Raw genomic sequence first — 11729 nt, forward strand, 5'->3', positions numbered from 1 at the left:
CACACACATTATTTACATACTGTACAGTGTATTGTAAATGGTAGTACTGAGAATTTCCCTCTTTATTTCTTCTCAATGCTCTACTTATTCCATGATTTCTCACTATTTCTACATATACATCTTAAGGAATATTGATAATCACTTGACTATGCAACATTTTGGCCCAGAGCAGTAATCAACGACAAACGAACCAAACGAACCAATCCATATTCCGATTTCCAATTTCCATCCACCTAGGCTACAGCCGCAATACAATGAAGAAAACATCCTTTTGGGGGTTGCGTCCATCCTGTCCTTCAGAGCGATCCATAACACTCCTCAACCAGTAATCAGAGCTGGGCCGGGTGATCAGTGACAAAAGATAGGCAGCCAGACGTAAACCTGCTGGTGGGGGTGAGGGGGCGGAGTAATCGAAGCGCCGGCGAGCAGCGCAGAGAAATTGCCATGCAGATTTAGTGCCCATAAAGGCGGATGCTTGGTCGGTTTCTTTGCCTTGCTCCCCCCCTCCTCTCCTCCATCCCTCCTTCCCCCTCTCCCTCGCTCCCTCTCTCCAGTGCTAATTGGAGGCAGGTAGCCCCAGATGCGAGCCCAGGTTACTGTAACCTTGGTGGCGAGATCTGCTGCTTGCCTTCATGCGGCTGGCTATTCATCAAATGCAGAAGGGGAGTGGGAGTGGAGGGGGTTTGGCGGAAGGGGGTGGCAGAATATGCAGCAGGGGAAATGAGCGTCCAAGACAGCCTCCCAAAAGGGTAACAAATCACCCCCCTCGCCCCTAATCCGCTGAGAGGGGGACCCGGCAGACCGTGGTACCGAGTGACCATGGGATTTCACTGTCAGTGTGGATGTGGCGAGGTCGGTCTGAGAGGTGTACACAAATCTGGGACTGTAGTGACATATTCACCTATTATTACCCTCTCCTTCCCTACATGGTCCACGAAAGGTTCTACCCTAATTTCCCCTAAACATGTTAACGTTTCCATCCTTATGACACACATCCTGTAGACATACCTGATTTTACCCTAAAGATGTTAGTTACTCTATCTATCCCTACTCTATCCATCCCTATAGTGTAGCTAATATATCTTAATTATTTACCTGAGTTCAACTTAAACATGTAGGCTTCCTAAAGATGTACAACAGTCTGACACTAACTAAACACAAACATATACCAATCAAACCCATCTTTATGGTGTTGATATTCATTCGTTAGACATGGGACATAGAGGAAGTCGAGGCTAGGCTGTGGGTAATGCAATCGAAGCAATAGGCTGTAAACGAGTAGGATTCTTATCGGCTCCATCTGCCATAATCGATTGCTGCGTTGTATTATCAATCATCCGTCACAGCATTGATATCTCTACAATACCCATAATCTCACCTGATCAGAATCATTGATTGATCAAATATCTATTAGAGACCATTGGCTAATTAAAGTATGATAGAGACGTTGTCAAAAAGCGAACAACACTAACCTTTTTAAATCTCCATTACTTTACAACTAGCTGGACAACGATGTCGTGCAAAATGAAATAGTGAGGGTATGCTTTGGAAAATATGATTTTTAATCCAATAGCATGAAAATTCAAATGTTTTACTATTAGAGTATATTTCACATTTGATATTACAATATAATTACAGCTGATCTTGTGTTGGAAATGATGGTTTCATCCTCCTTGGAGAATACTGTGACAATGCCTCATATATTCAGCAGGGGAAACAAGCAGCCGCAGCACAGAAGCACTCAAAAACCCCTCTGCATAGAACCTTAATCATGCCAGGTTGGTGTGTGTGTGTGTGTTTGTGCATATATGGATATTGTGTGTATGTGTGTGTGTGTGAATATGTGTGTGCGCCTGAGAACTCATCCCTCCAATTCCCCCGTGAAGCCCTCTACACCAATTTCCAGCTTTGGGCAATCACTCACTCAGCACACACATCTACATACAGGCTGATGAGATCCTCGGAGGACCCCGTCATGTGACTAGGGCCGGTCATGTGAGCCGAGGCTCCCCCAGTGTTCTCACTGTATGCTGGTAGAAGAGTCACAAGGGGGTGTGACTGTATCCGAATGATCTACATACACTTATGATACATAGGTCATCTCTGAGGGAGAAATCAAAGATACTCCCTGCTATGTTTCCCTTGAATGGTAAAGAATCTGTCATTTTTGCATGCTTATTATCAGCAGGGGTGATATGTCTTCCAGTTCCTCCAGTTTCAGATGTCCTTGCACCTGGAGAGTGTTTTTATATATATTGGCTTTCTGTAGTGACTGATGAACTACATTGGATGTAGGCTTTACTATATCAGATTCAGATTAGATCCTAGATATTTAGCCCTTAAGCACTCATGGTAATGCAGATTATCATACATGTATGACCACTGCTCATTTGCACCATTTTCTGAATGAAAACCCATTGGCATGGTCATGTGATATAGAATATTTATATTGTAGCCTATGCATGGCAAATACTTCCAGCGTCGCCTCGTGCCATGATTTGGTTGAGTCCCTTCACTTCCTCATGTGCGTTCAGTTTCTACTGCACCCCAAGCTTCACTTTACATCTCACCTCCTCTTCTTACATCTTCATTTATCCTGCCAGCTATTCGTTTCCATGTCGTGTTTTGTCTGTATATTGTAGCTAGCTGGTCTCCTGGGAAAAGTGTATGTTTTGACTGAACAAGAGAGGGAATTTCCTCCGAGTTGCACAACAGAACATGGCTCCCCGCCCACCTGCCTTCAACCCCCCGCTGCTGAAGTCAATACACAGCCCAGGTTGGTTCTGGGGACACAATTGCTAATCTGAAGGTAGAAATATGTAGTTCCTAGAGGTGGAAGGTCAATACATAGGACTATAATGGAAAATGTGCAGAGTGAGTTATACCACTCTAACTTGTTTCTGCGAGGGAGATATTGCAAGTGTTAAAAATGTCGTGTTGCAATTATCCCCAGTACCCCCTGATCTCTGTTTGCTCCAGGGGAACAAGTAGAAGAGATACAAAGGTGCAGTGAACGGTAAGTGTTAGGCTGGATTTTTTTCCCATTTTGTCTGTCATAGTTGAAGTGTACCTATGATGAAAATTACACGCCTCTCTCATCTTTTTAAGTGGGGGAACTTGCACAATTGGTGGCCCCACTGTAACTCCGTACAGGCCAAGGATTATGACGGCGATTCTGATCCAACAATAAAAATAATATAGCCTAGATGTCACCTAGTAGGCTCACGTCAACTAGCTATATGTTCACACACGAGACGTATGTGGCAGGGACGTTACAGCCTTATTATAAAATGGATTAAACTATTTTCCCCCCTCATCAATCTACACACAATACCAGATAATGACAAAGGAAAAACAGGTTTTTAGACATTGAAAAAATATCACATTTACTTAAGTGTTCAGACCCTTTACTCAGTACTTTGTTGAAGCACCTTTGGCAGCGATTACAGCCTTGAGTCCTCTTGGGTATGATACTACAAGCTAGGCACACTTGTATTTGGGGAGTTTCTCCCATTCTTCTTTGCAGATCCTCTCAAGCTCTGTCAGGTTGGATGGGGAGCATTGCTGCACAACTACTTTCAGGTGTATCCAGAGATGTTCGTTCATGTTCAAGTCCGGGCTCTGCTGGGCCACTCAAGGAAATTCAAAGACTTGTCCCAAAGCCACTCCTGCATTGTCTTGGCTGTGTGCTTAGGGTCGTTGTCCTGTTGGAAGGTGAACCTTTGCCCCGGTCTGAGGTCCTGAGCACTCTGGAGCAGGTTTTCATCAAGGATCTCTCTGTACTTTGCTCCGTTCATCTTTGCCTCGATCCTGACTAGTCTCCCAGTCCCTGCCCTTGAAAAACATCCCCACAGCATGATGCTGCCACCGCCATTCTTCACCGTAGGGATGGTGCCAGGTCTCCTCCAGATGAGACTTGACTTTCAGGCCAAATAGTTCAATCTTGGTTTCATCAGACCAGAAAATCTGGTTTCTCATGGTTTGAGAGTCTTTAGGTGCCTTTTGGCAAACTCCAAGTGGGCTGTCATGTGCCTTTTACTGAGGAGTGGCTTCCATCTGGCCACTCTACCATAAAGGCCAGATTGGTGGAGTGCTGCAGAGATGGTTGTCCTTCTGGAAGGTTCTCCCATCTCCACAGAGGAACTCTGGAAGTCTTTCAGCGTGACCATCGGGTTCTTGCTCAGGTCTTTCTCCCCAGATTGCTCAGTTTGGCCAGGCGGCCAGCTCAAGGAAGAGTCTTGGTGGTTCAGTGGCCCATTATCAGCAACCCTCACTCCTGTGTTCCAATGACACGTTGTGTTAGCTAATCCAAGTTGATCATTTTAAAAGGCTAATTGATCATTAGAAAACCCTTTTGCAATTATGTTAGCACAGCTGAAAACTGTTGTTTTGATTAAATAAGCAATTAAACTGGTTTTCTTTAGACGTTGAGTATCTGGATCATCAGCATTTGTGGGTTTGATTACAGGCTCAAAATGGCCAGAAACAAAGACTTTCTTCTGAAACTCTTCAGTCTATTCTTGTTTTGAGAAAGGAAGGCTATTCAATGCGAGAAATTGCCAAGAAACTGAAGATCTCCTACAATGCCGTGTACTACTCCCTTCACAGAACAGCACAAACTGGCCCTAACCAGAATAGCAAGAGGAGTGGGAGGCCCCGGTGCACAACTGGGCAAGAGGACAAGTACAATAGAGGGTCTCGTTTGAGAAACAGACATCTCACAAGTCCTCAACTGGCAGCTTCATTAAATTGTACATGCAAAACACCAGTCACAATGTCAACATTGAAGAGGCGAGTTGCAATGAAAAAGCCATATCTCAGACTGGCCAATAAAAAAATAGATTAAGATGAGCAAAATAACACAGACACTGGACAGAGGAAATCTGCCTAGACGGCCAGCATCCCAGAGTCGCCTCTTCATTGTTGACGTTGAGACTGGTGTTTTGCGGGTACTATTTAATGTAGCTGCCAGTTGAGGACTTGATTTTCTTAGAATGGTGGTCCTTTACTTGTCTCAGGATTACACTGTACATTCCATGTGTTGGACCTAATTCCTTTATTTAAACTGAGCGTTTGTGTATAATTTCTGTCTGTTTGTTCGTTTAATTTATTTTGTATTGTAATCTTTGTTACTGTATCTCTTAATGTGGGAGAAAATTGAGGAATTGAAATATACTATTTACATTTTTTTTTTGCAAGGGCCCTGATCCCTGATCACATCACACACCCAGGAAACACTCCTGACCTTCAACTTAAGGCTTTACAAGGGTTCTCACGCATTCATTAAGGATTTATTTGGTCTACACATCCAGCTTGTCTATCTCCTGGGGAGTCCATTGACCGTGGAGGACATCTGTCAGCACCTTGTGCTGTGGTGGTGGTGGTCAGTGGCCAGTGGGGGCCAGAGGGCCACACTGCAGACAGAGAGACCCACTCAGGAGCTTCTGCCACGTGGCTCACACAACACCGCCCATTAATCAGGCCCAGGGTGGAGCAGATAGGCCATAATGGAGGATTTATTGCAGCTCCTCACAGCACTTAGTGCCCAATCTATACCTCCTCCTGCATCCCTCCATCCCTAGTTCCCTCCCTTCCCTTGCAGGCGTTGATGTACACCACCCCTGAGAGAGATGTAGGCGTGGAGGAGGGAGGTTGCAGGGGGTGGGAGAGGGAGAGGTGAAGGGGATAGGGGATAGGGGTAAGAAGAGAGAACAAAACTAAGTTGAAGAAAATATAGGTTAGATGGATGGAAAGCAGGATGTAGAAAGGGGTGTGGGGAAATTATGCTGACTTGGTCAACATGGTGATGACTAGGGTTGGGTCATCTGGGAGGTCATTTGTGACTGTGTCTATGATCCTGTACTGAGATTTTACAATTGAGATACATTCTAACATGGATCTGAGTTCAAACGTCTAAGTTCACATCTTGTTTATTGGCAACATATAGTCCATATCATTTCATAAACCATGAGATTTTAGCTTAGCCTCCCAGAGTGCAATTGCGCCATACAGTAGAATCTTTACTCATGTTAGCCATTAGCAATCATAAATCATTTGGTTAATTGTTCACAAAGATTTTGCACTGTGATTAATGGACTCATGAAGTGTTAAATGTGATATAATGGGTAGAGGTGTGCCAAATACTCGGACAAAACGAGTATTGTAATGAATAGGGGCAATTTCCTGGTTTCGATTATGCTCCGATTATTCCGTGATCTGAAAAAAATACATTTTCGGTTGGGAGCACACATTTTTCTCATGTCAGTCAGGTGAGATGCTACGAGGTCTAAACTCGACTGGCTAGTTTACCTGTCTGTAAAGAGAAGGCTGGGCTGTACGTTGATCCTGCTACTCTGATTGGATATTCACTTCTCTGTTTTGGTCTGATCATTCAGTTTCCTGCTGCCTCTTGTTAGCCTTCTACTATGATAAATCAAATGGCAAGGCCTTTTGCTATCAAGCTATCAGTGTGCATAATATATAATAAACGGGCGTGAGTAGGGAAAAAAATATTATTCACCTGACACGCATTCTGACTGATAGCAAACTTGTTTGCCACGCTGCAAGTTAAGGACAAACAGACACAGGTCAGACACATACACACACACACCCCCCTCCGCAGCTCTTAATCTGCAGTTTGTTTAGTCAATTAACGTGCCTGCCTGTGTAGGCTATTAACGTGCCTGCCTGTGTAGGCTAACAGTCCTGCCCGTGTAGGCTAACAGTCCTGCCCGTGTAGGCTAACAGTCCTGCCCATGTAGGCTAACAGTCCTGCTCGTGTAGGCTAACAGTCCTGCCCGTGTAGACTAACAGTCCTGCCCGTTTAGGCTAACAGTCCTGCCCGTTTAGGCTAACAGTCCTGCCCGTGTAGGCTAACAGTCCTGCCCGTGTAGGCTAACAGTCCTGCCCGTGTAGGCTAACAGTCCTGCCCGTGTAGACTAACAGTCCTGCCCGTTTAGACTAACAGTCCTGCCCGTGTAGGCTAACAGTCCTGCCCGTGTAGGCTAACAGTCCTGCCTGTGTAGGCTAACAGTCCTGCCCGTGTAGGCTAACAGTCCTGCCTGTGTAGGCTAACAGTGCTGCCCGTGTAGGCTAACAGTCCTGCCCGTGTAGGCTAACATTCCTGCCTGTGTAGACTAACAGTCCTGCCTGTGTAGAATAACAGTCATGCCTGTGTTGACTAACAGTCCTGCCCGTGTAGGCTAACAGTCCTGCCCGTGTAGGCTAAAAGTCCTGCCCGTGTAGGCTAACAGTCCTGCCCGTGTAGACTAATAGTCCTGCCTGTGTAGACTAACAGTCCTGTCTGTGTAGACTAACAGTCCTGCCTGTGTAGACTAACAGTCCTGCCCGTGTAGGCTAACAGTCCTGCCTGTGTAGGCTAACAGTGCTGCCCGTGTAGGCTAACAGTCCTGCCCGTGTAGGCTAACATTCCTGCCCGTGTAGACTAACAGTCCTGTCTGTGTAGACTAACATTCCTGCCTGTGTAGACTAACAGTCCTGCCTGTGTAGACTAACAGTCCTGCCTGTTTAGGCTAACAGTCCTGCCCGTGTAGGCTAACAGTCCTGCCCGTGTAGACTAACAGTCCTGTCTGTGTAGACTAACAGTCCTGCCTGTGTAGACTAACTGTCCTGTCTGTGTAGGCTAACAGTCCTGCCCGTGTAGGCTAACAGTCCTGCCTGTGTAGGCTAACAGTCCTGCCCGTGTAGGCTAACAGTCCTGCCCATGTAGGCTAACAGTCCTGCTCGTGTAGGCTAACAGTCCTGCCCGTGTAGGCTAACAGTCCTGCCCATGTAGGCTAACAGTCCTGCTCGTGTAGGCTAACAGTCCTGCCCGTGTAGACTAACAGTCCTGCCCGTTTAGGCTAACAGTCCTGCCCGTTTAGGCTAAGAGTCCTGCCCGTGTAGGCTAACAGTCCTGCCCGTGTAGGCTAACAGTCCTGCCCGTGTAGGCTAACAGTCCTGCCCGTGTAGGCTAACAGTCCTGCCCGTGTAGGCTAACAGTCCTGCCCGTGTAGGCTAACAGTCCTGCCCGTGTAGACTAACAGTCCTGCCCGTTTAGACTAACAGTCCTGCCCGTGTAGGCTAACAGTCCTGCCCGTGTAGGCTAACAGTTCTGCCTGTGTAGGCTAACAGTCCTGCCCGTGTAGGCTAACAGTCCTGCCTGTGTAGGCTAACAGTGCTGCCCGTGTAGGCTAACAGTCCTGCCCGTGTAGGCTAACAGTCCTGCCTGTGTAGACTAACAGTCCTGCCTGTGTAGACTAACAGTCCTGCCTGTGTAGACTAACAGTCCTGCCCGTGTAGGCTAACAGTCCTGCCCGTGTAGGCTAACAGTCCTGCCTGTGTAGGCTAACAGTCCTGCCCGTGTAGGCTAACAGTCCTGCCCGTGTAGACTAATAGTCCTGCCTGTGTAGACTAACAGTCCTGTCTGTGTAGACTAACAGTCCTGCCTGTGTAGACTAACTGTCCTGCCTGTGTAGACTAACAGTCCTGCCTGTGTAGACTAACAGTCCTGCCCGTGTAGGCTAACAGTCCTGCCCGTGTAGACTAACAGTCCTGTCTGTGTAGACTAACAGTCCTGTCTGTGTAGACTAACAGTCCTGCCCGTGTAGACTAACAGTCCTGCCCGTTTAGGCTAACAGTCCTGCCCGTTTAGGCTAAGAGTCCTGCCCGTGTAGGCTAACAGTCCTGCCCGTGTAGGCTAACAGTCCTGCCCGTGTAGGCTAACAGTCCTGCCCGTGTAGACTAACAGTCCTGCCCGTTTAGACTAACAGTCCTGCCCGTGTAGGCTAACAGTCCTGACCCTGTGGGCTAACAGTCCTGCCTGTGTAGGCTAACAGTCCTGCCCGTGTAGGCTAACAGTCCTGGCTGTGTAGGCTAACAGTGCTGCCCGTGTAGGCTAACAGTCCTGCCCGTGTAGGCTAACAGTCCTGCCTGTGTAGACTAACAGTCCTGCCTGTGTAGACTAACAGTCCTGCCTGTGTAGACTAACAGTCCTGCCCGTGTAGGCTAACAGTCCTGCCCGTGTAGGCTAACAGTCCTGCCTGTGTAGGCTAACAGTCCTGCCCGTGTAGGCTAACAGTCCTGCCCGTGTAGACTAATAGTCCTGCCTGTGTAGACTAACAGTCCTGTCTGTGTAGACTAACAGTCCTGCCTGTGTAGACTAAAAGTCCTGCCCGTGTAGGCTAACAGTCCTGCCTGTGTAGGCTAACAGTGCTGCCCGTGTAGGCTAACAGTCCTGCCCGTGTAGGCTAACATTCCTGTCTGTGTAGACTAACTGTCCTGCCTGTGTAGACTAACAGTCCTGCCTGTGTAGACTAACAGTCCTGCCCGTTTAGGCTAACAGTCCTGCCCGTGTAGGCTAACAGTCCTGCCCGTGTAGGCTAACAGTCCTGCCCGTGTAGGCTAACAGTCCTGCCCGTGTAGGCTAACAGTCCTGCCCGTGTAGACTAACAGTCCTGCCCGTTTAGACTAACAGTCCTGCCCGTGTAGGCTAACAGTCCTGCCCGTGTAGGCTAACAGTCCTGCCTGTGTAGGCTAACAGTCCTGCCCGTGTAGGCTAACAGTCCTGCCTGTGTAGGCTAACAGTGCTGCCCGTGTAGGCTAACAGTCCTGCCCGTGTAGGCTAACAGTCCTGCCTGTGTAGACTAACAGTCCTGCCTGTGTAGACTAACAGTCCTGCCTGTGTAGACTAACAGTCCTGCCCGTGTAGGCTAACAGTCCTGCCCGTGTAGGCTAACAGTCCTGCCTGTGTAGGCTAACAGTCCTGCCCGTGTAGGCTAACAGTCCTGCCCGTGTAGACTAATAGTCCTGCCTGTGTAGACTAACAGTCCTGTCTGTGTAGACTAACAGTCCTGCCTGTGTAGACTAAAAGTCCTGCCCGTGTAGGCTAACAGTCCTGCCTGTGTAGGCTAACAGTGCTGCCCGTGTAGGCTAACAGTCCTGCCCGTGTAGGCTAACATTCCTGCCTGTGTAGACTAACTGTCCTGCCTGTGTAGACTAACAGTCCTGCCTGTGTAGACTAACAGTCCTGCCCGTGTAGGCTAACAGTCCTGCCCGTGTAGGCTAACAGTCCTGCCCGTGTAGGCTAACAGTCCTGCCCGTGTAGGCTAACAGTCCTGCCCGTGTAGGCTAACAGTCCTGCCCGTGTAGACTAATAGTCCTGCCTGTGTAGACTAACAGTCCTGTCTGTGTAGACTAACAGTCCTGCCTGTGTAGACTAACAGTCCTGCCTGTGTAGACTAACAGTCCTGCCCGTTTAGGCTAACAGTCCTGCCCGTGTAGGCTAACAGTCCTGCCCGTGTAGACTAACAGTCCTGTCTGTGTAGACTAACAGTCCTGTCTGTGTAGACTAACAGTCCTGCCTGTGTAGACTAACAGTCCTGCCTGTGTAGACTAACTGTCCTGTCTGTGTAGGCTAACAGTCCTGCCCGTGTAGGCTAACAGTCCTGCCTGTGTAGACTAATAGTCCTGCCCGTTTAGGCTAACAGTCCTGCCCGTGTAGGCTAACAGTCCTGCCCGTGTAGGCTAACAGTCCTGCCCGTGTAGACTAACAGTCCTGTCTGTGTAGACTAACAGTCCTGTCTGTGTAGACTAACAGTCCTGTCTGTGTAGGCTAACAGTCCTGCCTGTGTAGACTAACAGTCCTGCCTGTGTAGACTAACAGTCCTGTCTGTGTAGACTAACAGTCCTGTCTGTGTAGACTAACAGTCCTGCCTGTGTAGACTAACAGTCCTGTCTGTGTAGACTAACAGTCCTGCCTGTGTAGACTAACAGTCCTGCCTGTGTAGACTAACAGTCCTGTCTGTGTAGACTAACAGTCCTGTCTGTGTAGACTAACAGTCCTGTCTGTGTAGACTAACAGTCCTGTCTGTGTAGACTAACAGTCCTGTCTGTGTAGACTAACAGTCCTGCCTGTGTAGACTAACAGTCCTGTCTATGTGTAGACTAACAGTCCTGTCTGTGTAGACTAACAGTCCTGCCTGTGTAGACTAACAGTCCTGTCTATGTGTAGACTAACAGTCCTGTCTGTGTAGACTAACAGTCCTGTCTGTGTATAAATACATGCAGCTTCATGTAGCTATACATTGTTACATTTCATCCTTTTCACGCAAATGGGATTCTGAGCATAGTCCTGCTTGTTTGTGTGTATGTTTGTGTCTATGTCCCCCCCACACACACGGGGGTAGAGGGTGACTTGGTGTATGAGGGGGTGGGAGGAAGGCGGTGACAGAAATTGAGGGGGACGGGGTGGCAGCTGCGGGCTGCTCGGAGCACTGTCAGAGCAGAATGATTAATGAACGACGGCCCCAGCTGAGCCTAACCTTTGGAGAACCGCACAGGACATCTGCAGAACTGTCAGCGCTCTGACAAGGACAGAGCTGAACAACCAATTATTTCGCCATCACTAAGGTGGGCTGTCAGCTTAATCCTAGCCATTCACTTAGGCAAGGACAGGCAAATTTCTCCTTTACATACACATAGCCACAGCCAGGGATGCACGGACAAACACACACATATATACACACGGACAAGAACACGTAAACACACACACACACACACACACAGAGTTTGTTTTACCATCCTTGTGGGGACCAAACAATTGATTCCCATTCAAAATCCTATTTAACCCCAAATCCCTAACTCTTACCCTGACCATAATTCCAAACCTAATCCTAATTTTAACCCTAAAGCCGAAATAGACTTTTTCCTCGTGGGGACCAGCCAAATGT

Source organism: Oncorhynchus kisutch, linkage group LG2 (assembly GCF_002021735.2).
Source record: "Oncorhynchus kisutch isolate 150728-3 linkage group LG2, Okis_V2, whole genome shotgun sequence".
NCBI lineage: Eukaryota > Metazoa > Chordata > Actinopteri > Salmoniformes > Salmonidae > Oncorhynchus > Oncorhynchus kisutch.